The sequence below is a fragment of the Zalophus californianus genome, chromosome 12 (genome assembly GCF_009762305.2).
Source record: "Zalophus californianus isolate mZalCal1 chromosome 12, mZalCal1.pri.v2, whole genome shotgun sequence".
Taxonomy (NCBI): Eukaryota; Metazoa; Chordata; class Mammalia; order Carnivora; family Otariidae; genus Zalophus; species Zalophus californianus.
In genome coordinates this window covers 92,095,530-92,116,289 of record NC_045606.1, presented here as the reverse complement: position 1 = coordinate 92,116,289, position 20,760 = coordinate 92,095,530, and the positions used below count along the sequence as shown (strand labels likewise).

Here is a 20,760-nt window from a genome sequence, read left to right as displayed (position 1 = left end):
GGGGGTGGGGCAGAGGCAAACTCAAGGCTCACAGGAGACTCAGCCTCTGCCTCAGGCATCACTGAACTAGGCTTTGCTGGCCCTACCACCTAAACAGCCAGCAGATAAATATTTTAAAGAAAATACTACAATTTTTTTTTTAACAAAGAATAAGTCATCCAGTTGATGACTATTATAGCACACAGAGCTAACTTTTCCATTTTTATCCCAACTTTTCAGAGCAGGAGAGTCAATTGAGTCAATAAATCTCAATCGGCCTGAAGACATTAATCTTCTAAATTCTGTCATTTGTATAACATCTTTACAATTTTTGTCATAGCTGCAAATCTCCTCTGCTATTACTTGCTTCCCAATTTCCTTTAAATAAGCTTAAATGCATTTATTTAAAATTGCATAATAATGTAAAATAGAATAATAAATTTAAAAAATTTATTTAAAAGGAAACTTTATGTTGTAACCGTAAATGAAAACCATTACCACTTCCATAAAGAAAAAGTAATGGTAAAAATCAACACCTCAGCATGGAAAACTTTTGAAGTCTGTGAACCCCCTAGAAGGATTGTCCTGCCACGGACGGTCCATAGGCCACTGCTGGAAAGCTCCGGCTCTCGAGGATGGTCCGAGCAGGTCACATTTTTTTAATGTGCTCTGTCTAGGTTGCCCCAACTCAGCTGATAGCTTAACAGCATGGCCAGAGGATGCTGAAGGCCGTTTCTCAGGGCACACATGCGGAATTAGAGGGAATGAATCTCATCATCCTGTATTTACCTTTCTCAGAACCGAAGAGAGCTGGTCTGCTTCTGCCATTGCATTTCTTCTAAACTATGATAGTAGTTTACCCTCCCGAAGGGGAGAGGTCCTCGTAGTGAAGCGCTTTATCACTGTTAGGGCTAATGTGAACTGACATGTTACAAATGAAGAGTATCACTGGGTGGACACACATTCACTGCATGTCTCATAGCAGACCCAGTGCTGGGTGCCAGGGAGGCTGCAGGGACGTGGCACTTGCAGCCTAGTGGACCAGACAGACTTCAGTGGCTCATGACAAGCAGTTAATTAAGCATTTATGTTCTGATCCTCACAGCGAAGAAGCATCCTGTGCCAGTTGAAATGTACGCTTTGTTATTTTGATAACTTAAGAGCGCTTCCTCTGTCCGACTACTGGATGGTATTTGTTGAAGCTGAAAACAAATGACAAGCCGTCATTATGCTTATTACTTCCCCTCAAGGCTAGTTTTCAGACAACAGGGCCCTCCAAAGAGGACCAGTCTCTCGAAAAACCATTAAACTGAGGACAGAGGAGTCAAAGCGGGAGAAGGCGCGGGAAGAGAGCGCTGCTTTGGAAGGGCTGGTCAACCGGGAGGTCTGGGAGCGGGGAGCACAGGGGGAACACTGAGGGGGCCCAGCTTTCTCGGGCTTTCCGATGCCCATCCCGCCCCAAGAAAACCAACTGGTAGGGAGTAGTCGGCACCTCTGGGGCTGAGGCAGCAAAGGGCAGGGAGTCGGGGTTGGCGGTCAGAAAGGGAGGGCGCTCAGTGAAGCCACCTCAGCTTCTGTTCCACGATTGTCCCCCAGGCTACGCGGGTGGCCACGGAGAGATTCTGGGAGCGGGCCTTGCCCTTCTGGGCGCCAGCGAGCATTAAGGAGAATGATGAGGTAGCGCAGAGAAGTTTCACAAGATGAAAACACACACAACCTAGCTTTCTGTTTTAAGAATAGTGCAAAGCAATTGAGTTATGTCATAAAACCAGTTAAATGACCGATATTTATGAAACACATCCGGATTTTTTTTTTTATGTGTTGGTTATTTGACTGAATTTAACTGGTCTGAGCGCCCCCCCCCACACACATGAGAAAAAAACAATGACATATATAAATGCAGGCATAAAATCTCCCCCTCAAACTTCTCTTCCAATGTGGAGAAGGAAAAAAAAAAAAAAAGACTAATGGCTTAATGCATTTAAAAAATATTTATAGTCAATATTTTTAAATAAAACACTTAAATTTATTATGACATATTTAAATTTATAAATTTTAAATACAGAGGGCTTCACATATAACTTCATATGTTCACACATTTGAAAATGAAATACTGCCTCTTGTATTTGGGCCTTGAATTCCTCATGTGTCAGGGGATCATAGGCCCAGACGTGGCAATCCTACAAAAGCCCCTGCCTCATCCTGCTTCACCTAGAAGCTGGAGGATATATGGCTCTTGAGAGATTAAAAAAAAGGCAAGCCCCCACATTTCTTCCAAACTCCCATCACGAAAGAATTTTGCTCCTGGGAACTCACGTCTTCTGAGTGGCCCTCCTGCTGAGTTCTGCAGCCCCAGCCAGAAGAATGAGGTTCTCATCAGAGAGACACAGGCAGCTTCTAGATCTAGAGACACAAGTCACCCAAGATGATGTATTTTTGCAGAGGCGGAAAAAGAACTCTTGCTCCTCGTGGACAGGTAAGGGTCCAGCCAGAGCCCAGAGTTTATTTTTATCTCTCCATCTGCCAATTAGGAGACTGGGCCTCACTGTTAATTGTGCTCTCAAGGTAATGGCTTGTTTAAGTAATTGATGATGTTTGTCCTCACTAGGGAATCTTAGCACATCAAAAGATGTTGAGAAAGCCAAAATTCACCTAGAGTCTGAATTAATCACTTTGTCAAGCACAACAAAGGCTGTCTTGCTTTGCTAATAATCCCAAATGAGGTAGCAACCCTCAGTTAAATAAGGAAACTGTGGTGTCTTTAATTAATATTTCAAAGAGCTCAGACTGGCTTTTTTTACTCACTTTATGTTTATGAGAATGGGGTGAAATGCGTGCAGAGCAGGAAGAGCGAGGCCTGGCCTCACTGGCTTCTTAGAAGAGGATCTGGGGGCTTTCGTTAACCACAGGGTCAGTGTGTGGGGCTGAGCCTGGGTCAGAGGAAGTCAGTCCCAGTGTCTGCCTCCAAACGCTGCCCTGTGGCCTCAGCACTTCCTCTTGCCCAGGCTTGTCTTCTGGGGTGCCACTGAACACCTCCCCCTCCCCCCCCAGCTCAGCTGCTTCAGCCTCTCTGGGCTAACCTCAACCCAGCTGCCCTTCAGTCTGCCCTCTGGCCAATTTTCCAACCTCAAAATGGCTCTCTCCACCTGAAGCTCAAGCTTCCCCAGCCTCCCCACAGGCCCCACTGCCTTTTGCCTCCCCTCTGCCTCCCCCTACCTTCCAGAGCCCCAGACCAGCCCAGGTCCAGCCCTGGCATCCAGTCACACTGCAGCCCCGACTCAAGATCATGCAGGCCAAGATCAGAGCCCTGAGATCCTGCAGGTCCAGAATGGCAGGCTGGACACATTGCTGTGTTGGCCTGATCCCAGCTGCACAGCCATCTTTAAAAGAACGTAGACACCCCCGAGGCTACTTATAAGCCAATGAGCAGGGTGAGGGGATGGGGTCCAGAAGCGCCCCCAGTCCAGTTCAGTACAGAGCGTGGATACCATATAAAGGATGAGTATAGCCCCACATCCTAGCCCCCAGGGAGTATATCCTATGGAAAACAAATGGGGGAAGGGGGGATTTCCCTTGGACTCGGGGAAGCCCTGATAACTAACAGCCTTCCATGTACTTCTTATCTTACCTAATAACTTCCCAATTAGAATCCTCAGTGTTATCTTTGACTCTTTCCATCCATCTTCATCTGCAATCAATCCTCAAGTACTGTCAGTTCTGCTTTCAAAACATCTCGGGCGTGTTCTCCTTTCTTCTAACTGGCACTGCCCTATTTCAGCCCTCATTGTCTCCCTGGGGCATGGGCTCTTCATTCATTTCCTGACCTGGCCTCCCAGCCTCTGGTTTCTCCCTTCATCCAACAATCTGCCGTCCACACCAGTGCCAGAAGAATCTTGCTAACGCGCAAATCTGACCATGTTGTGGCCCAGTTCAGAATTCTCTGTTGGCTCCCTGTCAAGACACACTCAACTCCTTTATCTGGCACATAGGGCCTTGGATGATCAGGCCCTGGCCTGACTCTTCAGTGCCACTCCAACTGGTCTCTTCTCCCCTGCCTTTAGACTCCAGCAATCTTGCATGACTTAGAACATTGCTGAGTTATGCTGACTTGTTTTACCCTTCCAGGCTTTTCCCCATGCTCTTCTTCAGGGCCAGGACTAAGGTGACACAAGTTAGGGACCTAGGGTGCAACATTTAAGGAGGCACTCACTCTCAGGGATGTGCGAGCCTGAGAGTGAGTGCCTTCTTAAATCTTGTGTCCCAGAGGCCTGCTTACCTCACCCTGGTCCCAGCACGCTCTTCCCTGCCTGGTGTGTCTGCCCTCTTTCTCCACTTGGAAAGTCCTGATCATTCTCCAGGTTTCTGCCAGAGGGCTACCTCCCCCAGAAGCCAGCCCAGACTGGCCTCGGCACATAGACACATTCTCCTTGGCCACCGGCTCCCTAATGTGGAGGGAATGCAAATGAAGAGCAGGAAAGCTCATTGTATTGTTTGTAGGAATATAATCCTGTCTAAGTTCATTATTTACTGTACCTGGTTCTGTTTCCATCATGTGGGCTTAGTCATCTGTAGTTAATCCTTTTGTTTTTATGAAGTCCTTAAAGAACCCTTTAGATGTTGTTGTGAGAGACATCTGCCTTGGGTGAACCCTAACAGACAATTAAATGAGAGCCCAGAGAGGACAGAGGGGCTACTCTTGTCTCTGTGTCTTGCATAATTACAGCGGACACTTACAGAATGTTTCTCACGAGCCAGGAGCTGGTCTAAGTGTTTCACACATGTCAACTCATTTACTCCTCTCCACACTCTGTGCAAATGGTGCTATTATGATCCTTTTCATTTTGCAGATGTGAAAACTGAGGCTCAGAATGATTAAATAATTCACCTAAGGTCACACAGCTAGTAAGTAGCTGAGCTGCCTGGTTCTGGAGTCTGTGCTCTTAGATAGCAGCCTCTACCGTCTCTCCTTTTGTTTGCGGAGCAGCCGATGGCCTACAACCCAACCCGTCTACCAGACGGGAGATGCAGAGAGTGGGTTAAGGACTCCGAGACCCCTGTGAAAAGGCAGATGCCATTCACAGGACTCCATTATCCCCCAGGATCAAATCAATCGATCAGGATGGCCACTGAGTCAGCAGGGCCACAAGACTTGAAATAAGGACAGGTGAGTTCGAAGTGAAGCCTGGCCTGTGCAGGGTAGACGAGCTGTTTCTTTGGCCAGCCAAATTTCAGTATCTCTAAGTAGCCAAGGTTGGTACGCAGGGGCATTGGGTGATGGTGCACAGAATGATTCTGTTCTTTTGTATCTTGCCTAGTAGGCATTCAAAAAATATCTGCCAATTGGATTTGAGGTTATGTCTTCATAAACCCAGCCAATATTGCCATCTTTCTATTGAACTGTGACCTGCCCAATGGCCTGGAACAGGCCAGGGAAACCCAATTCTGTCTCCCAGCTTAGCAGATGGCTTAAAATGCTTAGGCAATCGAAATAACAAAAGGATACTGTGAGTGTTTCAAAATATTTATAATCCCATTGCATCTTGTTGTTACTGTAATCCCCAAATCTCTGCATTGACCTCACTCTTAGCAAGTTGACCCTGTGGCCTTTGCTCATCTCCTAGCTACAGTGATCAACCACAGGACCAACTGGAAACTGTATGGAAAAGGTCAAAAGGCAATAATAGCTCCAGTCTAAGATCGCCGAGAGTCTTGATGCCCTCTGCTCATCAGCGTGGTTGGTTCCGGCGTTTATGCCTCTGGGCACTGGTTCAGATGTACAGACCTACAGAACCAGCCTGACCTTCCCCATGGTCGACCCATCTGGTTTTGGCCTCTTGCCTGCCTCCTGCACCTTACACTCTCTTGTATAATTACTGCCTCCTGCCCTAGCCTTGGCTCATCCTGGCCGTTCTTAGCTCATCATTTGTACTAGCCATTTATTTGCTGTGTAACAAATCACTCCAAAACTTAAGTGGCTTAAAACAACAAATATTTATTATCTCACACAGACTCTGTGTGACCGTCAAGAATCTGGGAGCGGGCTCCCCCAGTGGCGTTGGCTCAGGGTCTCCCATTAGGTTACAGTCAAGCTGTCCACTGAGGCAGCAGTGGTCTAAGGCTTGTCTGGGCCTGGAGAATCTGCTTCCGTGCTCACTTATGTAGCTGTTGGCAGGCTTCACCACATGGGCCTCTCTGTAGGGCTCTTCAATGGGACATCTGACTTCCCCCTAAACAAGCGGTCTAAGGGAGGAAGGGAGAGCCCAAGATAGCAGCCTCAATCTTTTACAACCTAATCTCGAAAGTGATAGATCGTCACCTCGGCTATATTTTATTGGTCACACGGCTGACCCTGATACAGTGGGGGAGGGGACTATGCAAGGCTGTGAAAACTGGGGGGACAGGGATCATTAGCGGCCATATTGGGAGCTGGCTACCACATCTGGCCCTTGCCCCAGTGTGAGCCAGTTTAACTAAAGTGCATCCTTCTTCCAAAGTTTCACCTTGGGTTTTTCAAGCTGCTTATTGTGCTTGTAAAGGTTGTCTGTAAGCTGTTCCTTCCTATGATGAGGTATTGAAACAAGATTTGGTTGTTCTAGTCTTCATTCCATAAAGATGTAGTTAGTACCGCCTCATTGCTAGGCACTGGGCCAGACGCCCTTGTACCTCACCAAGAGAATACATAGGACCTTCTTGGTTTTTACTGAAGAGTAAAATCAAGGGAAATTTCCAGCTAAGAAGGATGAAAATGGATGTAGAGCCATCAGAAAGACATGGCTAATGATAGCGAACATCTCCTAAGCTCTTGCTATGGGTCAGGCATTGTACCAAATGCTTTGTAAACACTGTGCCCCTTCCTCTCCATCCACATCTTTGTTATGTCCACCATGTAGATGGGGAAACTGAAGCTTAGAGGCTGGCCCCAGGGGCACAGCCCAGGCCTGGTCTGACTGACAGAAGGGCCTGGGCCTCCAGCCAGGCCTCTGATGGATCTGCTCTGGCTCAGCAAGGCCGATGAGAAAAAGGAGACTACAAGAGTCTCCTAGGAACAAAAGAAAAGAAACGCATCCCAAACTGAAGGATTATAACCACAGAAATGTATTCTCTTGCCATTCTGGAGGCCAGAGTCTGACATCAAGGTGTCAGCAGGGCCATGCTTTCTGAGGCTCTAGGAAAGGACCCTTCCTTGCTCCTCCTAGCTTCTGGGGTTGCTGGCAATCCCTAGAGTCCTTGGCTTGCAGCCACGTCCCTCCAACCCCGCCTTCGTTGTCACATGGCATCCCCCCTGTGTGTCTGTGACCTCAGATCATCTTTGCTTTGCCTGTGTCTGCCTCCAGTGTCCCTCTTCTTATAAGCACGTCACTCATGGATTAGGGCCCACTCAAATCCACTGTGACCTCATCTGAACTTGCTTGCATCTGCAAAGACCCTATTTCCAACCAAGGCCGCCTGCTGAGGTCCCCGGTGGACATAAATTTTGGGGGGGACACTGCTCAACCCAGGGCAAAGACCATCAGAGCTGTGAGCAGCCCTGAAAAAAAACCTGAAGGGAGTAACCCATATGTGTGGATTGGGGGGAGGGGTCTTCCTGGCCACTCTGGGGACAGAAAAGAGGAGACAGAAAGAAACTGACCCTAATGAAAGAAGACGCTAATTCACAAACAATTTTTTCCCAGCTCATTCTGAATGCTAGGCTTTGTTGTTTGCCTGCTGGGGTGTGGGGACTCTTTTGGTATTTTTTTTAAAGATTTATCTATTTATTAGAGAGAGAGGCAGAAAGGATGCAAGTGGGGGGAGGGGCAAAGGGAAAGGGGAAGCAGACTCCCTGGGGAGCAGGGAGCCCCATGCAGCTGATCTCATGACACTGAGGTCCTGACCTGAGCTGAGACCAACTGTCCAATGCTTAACCAACTGAGCCACCCAGGCACCCTGGCTCTTTTCGTATTTATCATTATGTGAACTCATATATGTTTAGTTGTTTTATTCAGCATGCCTGGTTTATAGGGAAAAAGGAAATGAAATCTTGTGGTTGCTTTTGGATTGCAAGAGAAGGCCCCTGTTCAGATATGCCAGCAACTTTGTAGAGGACAGTGTACACAAGTATATGACAGGGAGAAGCATGGAAGTGAGTTAAAAGTCTCTTTTTGTTTCCGAAAACCTAAGTGAAATTCACCCTGTGTAACAGGCCCTGTGACCTGGGATATGCCCTTTCATCTTATACCCACCAGCCAGCACCAAAGGGTAGTTTCTTGAAGGGCAAGAGATAATCCTAAAACATATATATATTTTTAATAACACACTAGGCCTTAGCACCCATGAGAATATTTAAAACAATTCTGAGCTATTTACGTTTTCAGCCATAGCCGTTTCTTGGCATAACAGCATCCATAAATTTACTGCCCAGTGTAGAACAATAAATTTATCCTAAACAATCCAGCTCACAATCTACAAGGATGTCCCCTGGTTGTAATATATTTCAGGATAGGGTGGACACACTTGGTTTTCTGCTCTCAGGCTTCTTCAGGTCTTCTGGACTTCAGCAATGCCTCCCTTCCATCCTGCTTTTCCAGACGGGAGTTGGGTCCTCGAGGGGTCAGCTACTCCCTTTCCCGCCTCATCGATGCCCTGAATCAGTATTTGCTCTTCTCAGAGTATGCTCCAGTACTGTCATCAGTCAGCCCCTGGCCTCCATTGCTTATTCAGCTAGAAATTCCCGGGCACGTCCCCGGGCTCAGTTCAGGTCCACCTGAGCTCCTCCCCTGGGCTTGTGATCCCACGTTAGTACTCTTGGTGCTCACTCATCACCCCACAGCCAAGACCCACTGAGATCCGCCTTGTCAGTGTCTCAGCTGCCAAATTCCCCATCAATGTCCATTCTTTTTTTCAGGGATCACTGTTTTCATTTACAGTAAAAATCCAGGTGTCTAATAGCTTTAAGGTTTTGTTTGTTGATTGTTTGTTTATATTTTTGTTGTTATTTTGTTTTGTCACTCATGGCCTCTTTCTGCTTTGCAAGAGATCAGAACCCAGATGTGAAATCTTGGAGCATATGGTAGATTGAATCATTGCTTGCAATTCTTCATGCCCTCCCTGTATCAAAATTCTATATCATTGCCCTTTATTTGATGACTTTCAAGTACCTCCCATTATGGTGGGTGGAGTCTTCTCTCCCCCACCCCCATCCCATGAATGTTAGCCTTGGGCATGTCACTTGCCTTATCCAAAGAAATATGGGCAGAAGTGACGTTAAACCACTTCCAGGCTGAGGCCTCAAGAGACATTATTTCCTCTGGTATCTTTTGCATTCTTGTGATCTGTCAGGAATAGAGCTTTTTCCCCCAAGTATCCTCTTCAGCCTGGGCCCCATTACAAACACATATGAAGCAGATCTGAACCCCACCCACAGCCTAGAGTAGAGCTACCCCCGCAACCCCACAGACTGTGAGAAAAATAAATAACGTTGTTTGCCAGTGAGTTTAGGGTGATGTGTTACACAGCATTGCAGTGGTAGCTAATACAGGTCAATTCACTTGACTTCTCTGCACATTCATTTCCTCATCTGTAAAATGAGGCCACTGGATTATAATCAAGATACTCCACCTCTTTTCTACCCCTATGCTACTGAGGTCTCTGGAACACACCCAACAGTAATAGAGATTAAACATACCAGAGTCAAATATTACAAATCACTAAAGAAAGAGAAGGATGGGGAGATGTTAATTCCATTTAGGAGTGGCCTCGGAGAGTCATTTCAGTGGCGCTGAAGGGTAAATGGGAGATGAGAATGTAAGAAAGTGTGGCCTCTTGGCTGGAAAGAGAAGGATGGGTGGAATGGCAGCTGAGTGGAGCACACAGACAAAGAAGAGGTGGTTAGTTGATTAGCTGGTGGGCTGGCTGGCTTATGTGGATGTTTTAAGACGAGAGGGATTAGACTCTTCAAAGGAATATTTACGCTGTCATAGTGAAGGGGTAATGAAGGTAAGGGCTGAGACAGGAGTTTGCAGGAAAGGAAAGGTCTGGTCTATGAGAGAGAGTAAAGGAAGCCTTACCAGGATTTACGTACTGATTTGATATGCCTCATTTACACTTCCAGTTCTCAAACCCATGGGCGAGGAATGTGTCAACCAATGAAACAGTGACCAAATGGCAAACAGAATTGTGTAGTTACTGTTCAAATTGGAGGAGAAATGTAAATTTTGTCATAGGAAAATTTTACATTTTCCTGGAAAGTGAATTGGGTTTTAAAGCATGATTTATAAAGCACTTTTCAAGAAACAGATTTTCCTTTCTTTTTAAACACCTACAACAGTGTGAGGTACATACTGCCATCAATAGGCTAATAATAATATATGTGGATGTAAGATTTATCGATCACAATGTACTCCTACTCCCTTTTAAGGAGACAAGAGAAGGATGGTTCTGTCTCCACTTTATCATTGGAAACTGAAGCTCAGGAAGGCAGCTGACATCTCAGACCTTCTTCTTGAAGGAGAAGTCCATCTCTTCTCCATTGCCTTCCTTCCCAGTTGCTTCTAAGCCCACTGCATTTTCTGGCTCCTGTCCCCACCACTCCATCAGTGACCATCTCCAACAGCACCTAAGACTTCTTAGTCGCTAAATCCAACAAATATTTTGCAACCTCATCTTACTTGTTCAAGGTCAAAAAGCAGCCTGGTGATGTAAGCCCAAGATTAGTCAAAACAAGGCCACTTGTTTGAAATACAGCTCTCCTCACTTTTCACTTCAATGCATTCCTGAAGAGCATGGGAGAATCCCGAATGGTGTTAAAATTAATTAATAAGGACTGAAATTGAAAACAAAATCGTGAGCTATCTCGCCCGGATCTACATCATTATTGTTGAGTGTAAGCCTGCAGCGATCAGATAATAACTAGCTATCACTAATCCAACGGTACTGGGCCTGGCCAGTCTACTCCATGTCTTAACTCATTGACTCTTCCAAACGCACTGGGAGGCAAGCATGGTTACTGTCCCTATTTTATAAATGGGGACACTGAGATGCAGAGACCTTACCAACTTGCTTAAGTTTGCAAGGCTAGCCAGGGTTTGAATCCAGGCAATCTGGTTCCAAAGCTCACGCTCTGGACCATTGCACAAGTGCAGAAAGGCAGCCAAAAGTGAAGTGGGTTTTAGTGAGTTTTCAAAGACAGTGTTGAAGAACCGACACACTGCTCAAGTGCTTGAGGGTCCTTGGCTTTCCCAGATGGGTGCCACGGTCACCTTTGCACGGTGATTTTGTTGAGCAACGCTTCCCTTATCAATAGTGCGGGAGATGAACTTCACCCACAGCCCAGGCTTGCCTGAATTATAAAGAGAGAATGTTTTACCAAGATCCAGAGTTCAGGTCATGACATTTTGTTATATAACAAATGAGAGTGGTAGCTGGTTGCAGTGGTATGCAGCCAGAAATGAATGGAAATTCTCTATGATGATATTCCTGGCAGCAAAGAACAACTAGCATGTATTGGGAATCCCTATATGCCAAACCCACGCCACACAGAATTCTATATATATTATCTCTCAATTCGGTTTGGCTCAACAAGAAATTGAGTGTCTATTTACCCAGTAGAAGTGTACTAAGTGACCCAGGCACAATGCTGGGCACTTGAGATGGAAGGTGTGTAAGGCCAAGTCCTGCCTTTGGGGAGCTCACCTTAGATAAGTGGAAAGAAAGCGAGAGAAGGGACCAGATGCAGCGGGGCCAGGAGCACAGGGAATGCAGAGGCTCTCACCTGCACCAAGGTGGGGAGGGTACCCCAATAGAAGGAAGGAAATGGGTGGTAAACAGCACGGAGTCTGGAAGGAACTGTGAGCACCAGAGAGGAGAGTGTCAGGCGAGAAGCCATGGGAGCTGAACATGCAGAGGGGGAAGGGACCAGGTCAGAGAGGGGGCTGGGGTGGCAGTAGGCCAGGGAGACTTCATTCCCTAGGCAGGAGGGCGCCATGGAAGGGTTTTCTGCAGAACAATGGTGAGCTCCTGTGGTGTGATTCTGGCTGCAGAGTTGCAGGACAAAGTTGAGGGACACAGGCAGGAGGCAGGGAAACCAGTTGGGAGGCCATTGCCAGCCAAGGGATGCTCTTGAAATCCTGGCCTACAGTAGTAAAAGAGCAGAGAGGGAGGAAAGAACAATTCAAGGACCACTTAGGAAACAAGACTGGCAAGACTGTGGTTGGGCTGGCCCTTAGGGGTGAGTGAGAGCAGGCCTAGGTGGCCAGGCGGCAAAGTGCCATATGCCGAGAGGTAGGGACTCTCAGCCCCCTCTTATTAATGAGGAAACTAGCAAGGATGGAGGGACTTTTTCTGGTGGAAAAAGTGTATCTGTCCTAAACTGTAAAGGCCTAGCTGATTTCCACGGTGCCATATTTCTCCTGAGAATTTCCCAGTTACCTTCCTTTATCATCCCTTTTGTCATGAGATGATGCTCCCAATTTTGGAAATGTATAAACTGACTATGCTTTACAATGCTTATAGCCTGGGTTCCCCAGATGCCTATTGATTTGCGAAGGTAGGAAGGGGACACATGAGATATTTTCAATGTTTCGAAGAGTCTAATGTAAATCGCGCAGTTATTGACAGTAAGATGGTGCAGGTTAACGAAAATGTCAAGTTTCTTTGCTTTGGAGTGGAATTATAACTTGGTACGCTAATGCTGGTTATCTCATTGATCAGCTATTCTCATTGGCAGAGCTTCTATCATTGTCTTAGAATGATTAAAATGGGAAAATCAACCAATCATTACTTAAATATGCATTGTTATTTAGACAATGGGACCTGCGGGGAAATAATATAAACAGTGGACGTTGGTTAAGAGTTTAGATAGCATTGCTTCAAACTGCGGGGATTAGTGTTCAATAGAACAGTGAAAGAGGAGGAGTTTGTCCTTTGATGCCTCTCTTCTGAGGGCTGGATGCCTCCTGTTCCCCTACACTATTGTCAGGGTACCCCGCTCAGACCCCAAGAGCTCTATGAGCCCCCATACGCCACCTCTTCATGGCTGTGTCCTGTATTCTGTCCTGTCCTCTGCTTTTGCTTCGGAGCCCTGCTCTTCAATTTCTCGTGTGACAATTACTTTATCCATCTGCATTCATGAGAATGTGATCCACTGCACATCAATGAGGGAGAACCAGCACACTGCCTTGAAAACCTTCAGCATTCAATGAGCGTGTGAACTAAGAAGTCATTTATTTACACTTTCAGTGAGCCATGTGCAAGGCACTCTGCTAGGTGTTGGCAATACGGGGCCACTAGCGTGCAAGCAAGTCAGAGGGAGATTGATCCTGCCATCCCCGGGGCTCACATGCCCACACGTGCATCCCAGTGACCCGAGGCATGGTGACGGTCATTGACGTTTATTGAGCAGCTACTGTGCACAAGGCACTCACTGGCTTAAGATTCAGCCCTGCGCTCAGGGGCTTAGAGTCAGGCTAGGAAGATAGGACACATGCATACACAATAAGATAATACGGTAAATATCAAGACGGCTATAGACACAGGGGGGCACTACGGAAGTTCAAGGTGGGCAGGGCTCCTGAGGGCTGGCTTGGTTAAGGTCCCCTTCAAGAAGAACGACATTTGGCACGGTTTGGAAGGATGGCTAGGATTTAAGCAGAGAGAGGACATTCAGACAGCAGGGACTGTGATGAGTGAACAAGAGTAGAGAGAAGAACGGGCATATTGTGTGCAGGCAGGAGGGAAATGCGGGGGAGGATTTGAGGGCACCTTTATGTTGACATGTGGGGGCAGAGGCTGGTTTTCGTGCACAGCACTGGCTCTCCCCAGGGTGTCTATGAGTGGTGCTCAGAAAAGAGGGTTTTGGTTGAAGCCACTATTTGTTGAGGTTGACTTTGCATTCAGGGCATCTCTGACACCTTTTTTCCAGACACCTTTGAGCAAAGAAAGGGCCATCCTCCTTCTGGGACCATGTTCAGGAATTGCTGTCCACTAAGGCGAAACCTAAGACATACCTTTGCAAGGACATATGGAAGTTGAGGATGGCTCGGCAGTGTGGCCCTGTGCCAGACTCTGCCAGGAGACCAAAGACAGCCGAGAGCCCAGGGCTCTGGCATCTCCCCACTCAGCCAACACTCCACCCCAGAGAAATTGTGCAACATCACATATTTCTGGCAAACCAGGAATGAGGTGGCTCTTAATGGAAGCACCAATGCACAGCAGCATGAACAACTGTCCCCTGTCCCTTCTCTTTCCAAAGTTCTGTCCCCATGTTCAGGTATACATTATACATATAAATCCCTGCAATACTGCTCAGGTTCCTAAAGACAGGACACTTACCCTCAGTGGCAAATGGCAGCCTATGAAGATGGCTGTTATTATGCATCCAGGGGTGGAGGGAAGGGTTCATTCAGTAACTTTATTTCTGGAAGAGCCACTGTTCTCCCGGGGCAAGCAGCACCAACCATATCCTCAAGCATCGCAGTAAGGGCGCTAACATTAATCTGATTATTTGCTTTGTCTATAGAATGAATGAGATTCTTCTTTCATCTCTGCCCAAAGAGTAGATGCTACAAGAAGTCTGAACTCCTCACAAGATAGGAGGAAGGATGACCACAAGTATTAATATTATTGCTGTTGTTTTCTTTAAAACCAAACAAACCAAAAAGCTAAGAACAATGCATATGCCCCATGAGTGTGGCCCCTCCACAGAATCCCTGGGCTTCCTGGTTCAAAAACCTCTTGAGTGAACAACAAGAAGGCTTATTGTTTTATAATCACATTTTATTGAGTCAAAAATAATATTGCCCAGTCTCATCGCTTACTCGTCAAAATTTGGACTGTTTTAAAAAAATCAATTCATTCTCAAAAAGATAACAATTGGTGGCCTTGAGGCTGTCAAAAGACTGCCTCTAGACACCAAGAACCACTCCTAAAGAAAAGTGCTAAGAATGTGTTTTCTGATAGTGGCATATCTGCAGCAAAGGTTTAGTCTATCAGGAAAATGCCTCTGAGGGTCATAAAATTCATTTGGCTGTATAAGTTCTGGTGCGTATGCTAAAATAATCAGTCATGTTACTTTGTAGTCACGCCTCGTACTCTCATTCTGGAAAATCAATAAAGTGAGGGGAAGACTAGGGACATTGTGTATAACTATTTAAAAGAGAGAAAACAAAAAAATAATATTCTGTGAAAATGGTCCTTGAGGAAGCACAGACCTCGTTTTCCTAAGCAGGTTCAATTTTATCTCCAAGCTCATCACTGAGTTATTAAACCAAAGTGCCCATCATATCCTAAAGAAAAAGTACAAAAAATTAAAAAGGGAACTAGCGCACATCCTTCTCTAGATGCTCTGGGGCACTGGAAATTGTCCATGGCCTTTAAGATGTATTTCTAAAATGTGTCCATTATTCACACCCTTAATGTTTTGTTCCACCAAATGTTACAAACCCTGACATTGTGACACTTCCTCCCCCGAAATTTTCTCCCTCCTTTCCTCTGCCACGTAAATTCTTCCTTATATTTCCTGCCCCAGCCCCAGACCCTTCTGCTTCCCAAAGCCACCTCTGAAAAGCTGGCGACCCAGAAAGTCTGAGGAGCAATGGCTGGAAGGCAAGAATAGAGTCGTGCAGGAAGCCATAATGAGGCCCCAAAAAGCTGCTTTGTGAGAGTGTTTCCCAGCTCCTGGGGACACTGTCTCCTCTCCCCTGGAACTACTGCTGAGGATGAGTAGGGTGTCCGGGCAGAAGAGGGAGCAGTTCCTAGTGGACCACTTGAATTTCATCTGACTTGCTTTTCACCAGCAATGGCTGGTTCCATACAGACTGGCCCCTGCACAGAGTCTAGATCCAGAAGGCACTCAGTGGACACGTGGTCCAAGCACCCACACCATGCAGGAAGTGCTTTGGTGGCATTCCCAGTGGATGTGGAGGGATGCTCACCACCTCCCAGGGCAGCATTCCTGCCATTGTCAGACAGCAGGGGTTATTCGTTTACTTCAGTGTTGAACTGGAACCAGCCTGCACATTGGCCCTCCTTTACCCTCTAGACTCTACACCCTCCATGCCCTGAAGTAACCATCATCAACCCTCGAGCCTCAAAGCTTGCAAAAGGATCTTCCGCATGTTTTATTCCTCTGTTCCACAGCCCCTCTGTTTCCACCAGGCCACGCAGCCGCCTGACCACCAGCAACATGTCTGACCACTCTTTTCAAGGGAATGTCTCAGCTGGTCGAGACCGCCCTTCTCACTATGGCCATACACTGCATTTCTTAATACAGTAAGCTCAGGAAAAACTGGGTTAAATGAAGTTAAACAGATTTCTTTACTGCAGAACATTATGGACCTTTGATATGCTATTTATCTCAAGAAGGCTTGCCTTCTATTTAATGTCCCAAACATTTTTAGGAACAGAACTTGGGAAATGGTGGCCAACCTGATCTTCAAATACCCTCATTCTGCAGCTAGACACCTCTCCCTCTCCTTCTGATTATACCAGGGAACACCTATGTGGCTTCCTTGCTCTGACAAACTCAAGAGGTCTCAGCTGGGCTCTATACCAGCCCAGTGCTGTTTGTTTGTTTGTTTGTTTTAGCTTATGGAGGTATGATTGACAAATGAAAATTGTGTATATTTAATGTATACAACTTGGGGTGTTTGAGATAAGTATACCTCGTATAATGATTACCACAATTAAGCTAACTAACATATCCATCACCTCACATAGTCACCATTTGTGGGGGTGAGAACACTTAGGATTACCCTCTTAGCAAATTTCACGTATTCGACATTATTACTAACTACAGTTGCCACGCTGTACATTAGATATCTAGAGCTTGTTCATCTTATAACAGAAGGTTTGTACCCTCTGACCAACATCTCCCCATGCCCCCCACTCTCCAGCCCCTGGCAACCACCATTCTACTCGCTACTTCTGTGAGTCAACTCTTTAGATTCCACACCTATGTGAGATCATGCCATATTTGTCTTTCTATGCCTGGCTTATTTCATGTAGCGTAATGCCCTCCAAGTTCATCCACGTTGCCATAAATGGCAGGTTTCCTTCTTTTTTAAAAGCTGAATAATATAGTGTTGTCCATATAGACCCACAATTTATCCATTCATGGGACAATAACATTTAAGTTGTTTCCATCTTTTGGCTATTGTGAATAATGCTGCAACAAACACAGGAGGGCAGATACCCTTTCAAGATGCTGATTTCATTTCCTTTGGATATATACTCAGGAGTGGGCGTGCTAGATCATGTGGTAGTTCTAGTTTTAGTTTTTTGAGGAACTTGCCTACTGTTTTCATAGTGGCTGCACCAATGTATGTTCTTACCAACAGTGCACGAGAGCTCCCTTTTCTCCACATCCTTGCCAACTCTTGTCATCTCTTGTCTTCTTGATGATCATCATTCTAACAAGTGTGAGGTGACTGCTCTTGGCTTGGCTTTGCATTTCCGTGATTAGTGATGTTAATCACTTTTTCCTATACCTGTTAACCATTAGTATGTCTTCCCTGAAAAAATGTGTCTCGGGGCGCCTGGGTGGCTCAGTAGTTACGTGTCTGCCTTTGGCTCAGGTCATGATCCCAGGCTCCTGGGATCGAGCCCCGCATCGGGCTCCCATCGGGCTCCCTGCTCGGCGGGAGGCCTGCTTCTCCCTCTCCCATTCCCCCTGCTTGTGTTCCTTCTCTCACTGTGTCTCTCTCTCTGTGTCGAATAAATACATAAAATCTTTAAAAAAAAAAAAAGTCTCTTGAGTTCCTTTGCCCATTTTTTGATCGGGTTATTTTGGTTTGGTTTTGTTGCTATTGAGTTGTGTGAGTTCCTTATATATTTTGGTTATTAACCCTTTCTAAGATATACAGTTTGCAAATATTTTCGCCCATTCTGTAGGTTGTCTTTTCACTTTGTTGATTGTTTTCCTTGTTGTGCAAAAGCTTTCTAGTTGGATGTGGTCTTACTTGTTTATTTCTGCTTTCGTTGCTTGTGCTTTTAGTATCATATCCAAAAAAATCATTGCCAAGACCAATATCAAAAGGCTATCCCCTATGTTTTCTTTTAGGAGTGTTACAGTGTCAGGTATTACATTTAAGTTGTTAATCCATTTTGAGCTATTTTTTGCATATGGTATAAGGTAAGGGTCCAGTTTCATTCTTTTGCATGTTATTATCCAGTTTCCCCCACCATCGTTTATTGAAGAGACTATCCATTTTTCATTGTGTTTTTGGTAGCTTCATCAAAAATTAATTGACCATATAGGCATGAGTTTATTTCTGGATGTTTTATTCTATTCCATTGGTCTATATGTCTATTTTTATGCCAGAACCATACTATTTTGATTACTATAGCTTTGTCATATAGTTTGAAATCCAGAAGTGTGATGCTTCCAGCTCTGTTCTTCTTTCTCAAGATTGCTTTTGTGGCTCCATAAAAATGTCAGGATTTTTTTCCTATTTCTATGGAAAATGCTATTGGAATTTTGATAGGGATTACATTGAATCTATAGATTGCTCTGGGTTGTAGGGACATTTTAACAATATTAATTCTTCTGATCCATGAACACGGGTATCTTTCCATTTATTCGTATCTTTTTCAGTTTCTTTCATCAATGTCATAATTTTCAGTGTGCAGATCTTTTACCTGCATGGTTAAAGTTATTCCTAAGTATTTTATTCTTTTTGATGCTATTGTAACTGGGATTATTTTCTTTATTTCTTTTCACATAGTTTGTTGCTAGTATAAAGCAATGTAACTGATTTTTATATGTTTGATTTTGTATTCTGCAACTTTATGGAATTCATTTATTAGCTCTAGCAGCTTTTTAATGGAGTCTTTAGCATTTTCTATACACAAGATCATGTCATCTACAAACAGTTTTACTTTTTTCTTTCCAATTTGGATGCTTATTATTTCTTTTTCTTGCCTAATTGCTCTGGCTAAGACTTCTGGCTTTATATTGAATAGCAGTGGTAAGAGTGGGCATCCTTGTCTTATTCTGATCCTAGAGAAAAAATTTTTCATCTTTTCACTGTCAAGTATAAAGTTATCTGTGGGCTTTGTCATATGCAATCTTTATCATATTGAGTTATATTCCTTTTATATCTAATCCACTGAGAATTTTTATCAGGAAAGGAAGTTGAATTTTGTCAAGTGCTTTTTCTGCATCTATTGAGATGATTATATGTTTTTTTGCTCCATTCTATTAGTGCAGTGTATCATGCTGAGTGATTGGTGGATATTAAGCCTTCCTTGCCTCCCAGAAAGCAATGGTTTCTTTTGAATATAGTCTAGGACTAGATTATCTAGATTGCTAGACACGGTCTGGGCTTAGAATTAGTCTTCCCGTATGTACAGCAAGCTCTCTGAGAAAGACACTTCCAGGTACAGTGATTTTCATTATAGTCATATGTCTTAATAATCACCAATAACACTTTATTGGTCTTAACCAATCTTAGCCTGGTGTTAGAATGAGACTTGATCAGAGCCCTAAAGCAGCCTGATTCCTATTTTAACAACCAGTTGATTCATACCCTCTGAGTCTTAGGCTCCTGACCTTTAAATGCAGCCTGGCATTAAAAGCCCTTGCATCTTTCCAAGACAGCAGTTCTCAACTTCCAGTGTATTCATATATTTACCTTCTTTGACTGTTTAGCTACCTAATGGAGTGCTTTTTGCACTGCCTCATTAGCCAAGAAGCTCTACCATTACTCCGAATTCCCTTTGTACATTCTACTCTATTGGTAGAAATAATGAGATTATAGTCCTGAAAATGCCACACCCAAAGCATAAAACTGGTTTCCTCCTCACTAGTAGAGAAGAGCAACTTCCCCCTCTTTTTAATAAAGTTTCTCTCTTTTTTTATTTTGTACTTTTTGCTCAGTAATTCATACTCATGAAATAAATGTGGAAGCTGTCAAAAGACTAAAAAAAGAAATAAAAATCATCCGTAATCCCACCAAGGAAGAAAAACTGTTAATATTTGGGCCACTTCCTTATACTCTTTTAAAGAATAAAGCAATCTTTGCCAACAGGAATCCAGCTGCCAAGTATTAGGTGTGCTTGAAAGTTTAAATACACTAGAAGTTAAGGTTGCCTCTAGCAATATTGAGTTCATACAACTTATTTCTTGTACATCAAATCTCTTCCAGAAGTAAGACTTTCAAACAATATTACCCAGAAAAAGGAGCTTTGAAAATGTCTTGTCATGTGTGTTAATCACCTTTGTATGTGCTTCACGTACTTCTGGCTAATACATTCTATATGCCTGCTCCATCTCCAGCCCCGGTTGGAGCAGCTCTGATCTCCTGATACCCCATCAACTGTAGATTTAAATAAGTGTTGCTGAAAATTGTGTCAAATGCACCTTGAGGAAAACTATTGCAATATGCTAAGCCTATTTTATAATGGTCTCTTTTTAAATGAAATTGCCTCTTTTGTCTTCTTCTTTCCAAATTCACATATACACGTCACAATTAAGAAGCCTTTCTTAAGTACACGTCATGGTCTCTGTTCTACAAGGTGGCTGGGGCTACAGAAACAGCAAGCCTGCAACAATTTAAAAAGGGGTCACCGAGTTGGTACAAACTGAAAACACAACAGGCTTTCAGGAAAAGGGGTGACTCGAGTAGGCACAACTGTTAAGATCTGTACTGATCTGTGAAGGCTAAGAGAAGAACCAGCAAGAAAAATACCAGCAGAGATCAGAGGCTGGAATTAGTCTTCAGTTAACATTTACTATGCACCTGCACCAATACCACATGCTGGGCATTGGGGGGGTGGGGGGTTGGTGAGAGATATGATAGAAGCAGC

At 44.7% G+C, this 20,760-nt stretch overlaps 1 protein-coding gene across 4 annotated transcripts in view; it reads right to left on the bottom strand.

Annotated features, from left to right (window-relative positions):
- TBXAS1 (thromboxane A synthase 1) overlaps positions 1–20,760 on the bottom strand; it is a 158,419-nt gene that overhangs the window by 125,988 nt on the left and 11,671 nt on the right. The window lies entirely within an intron of this gene.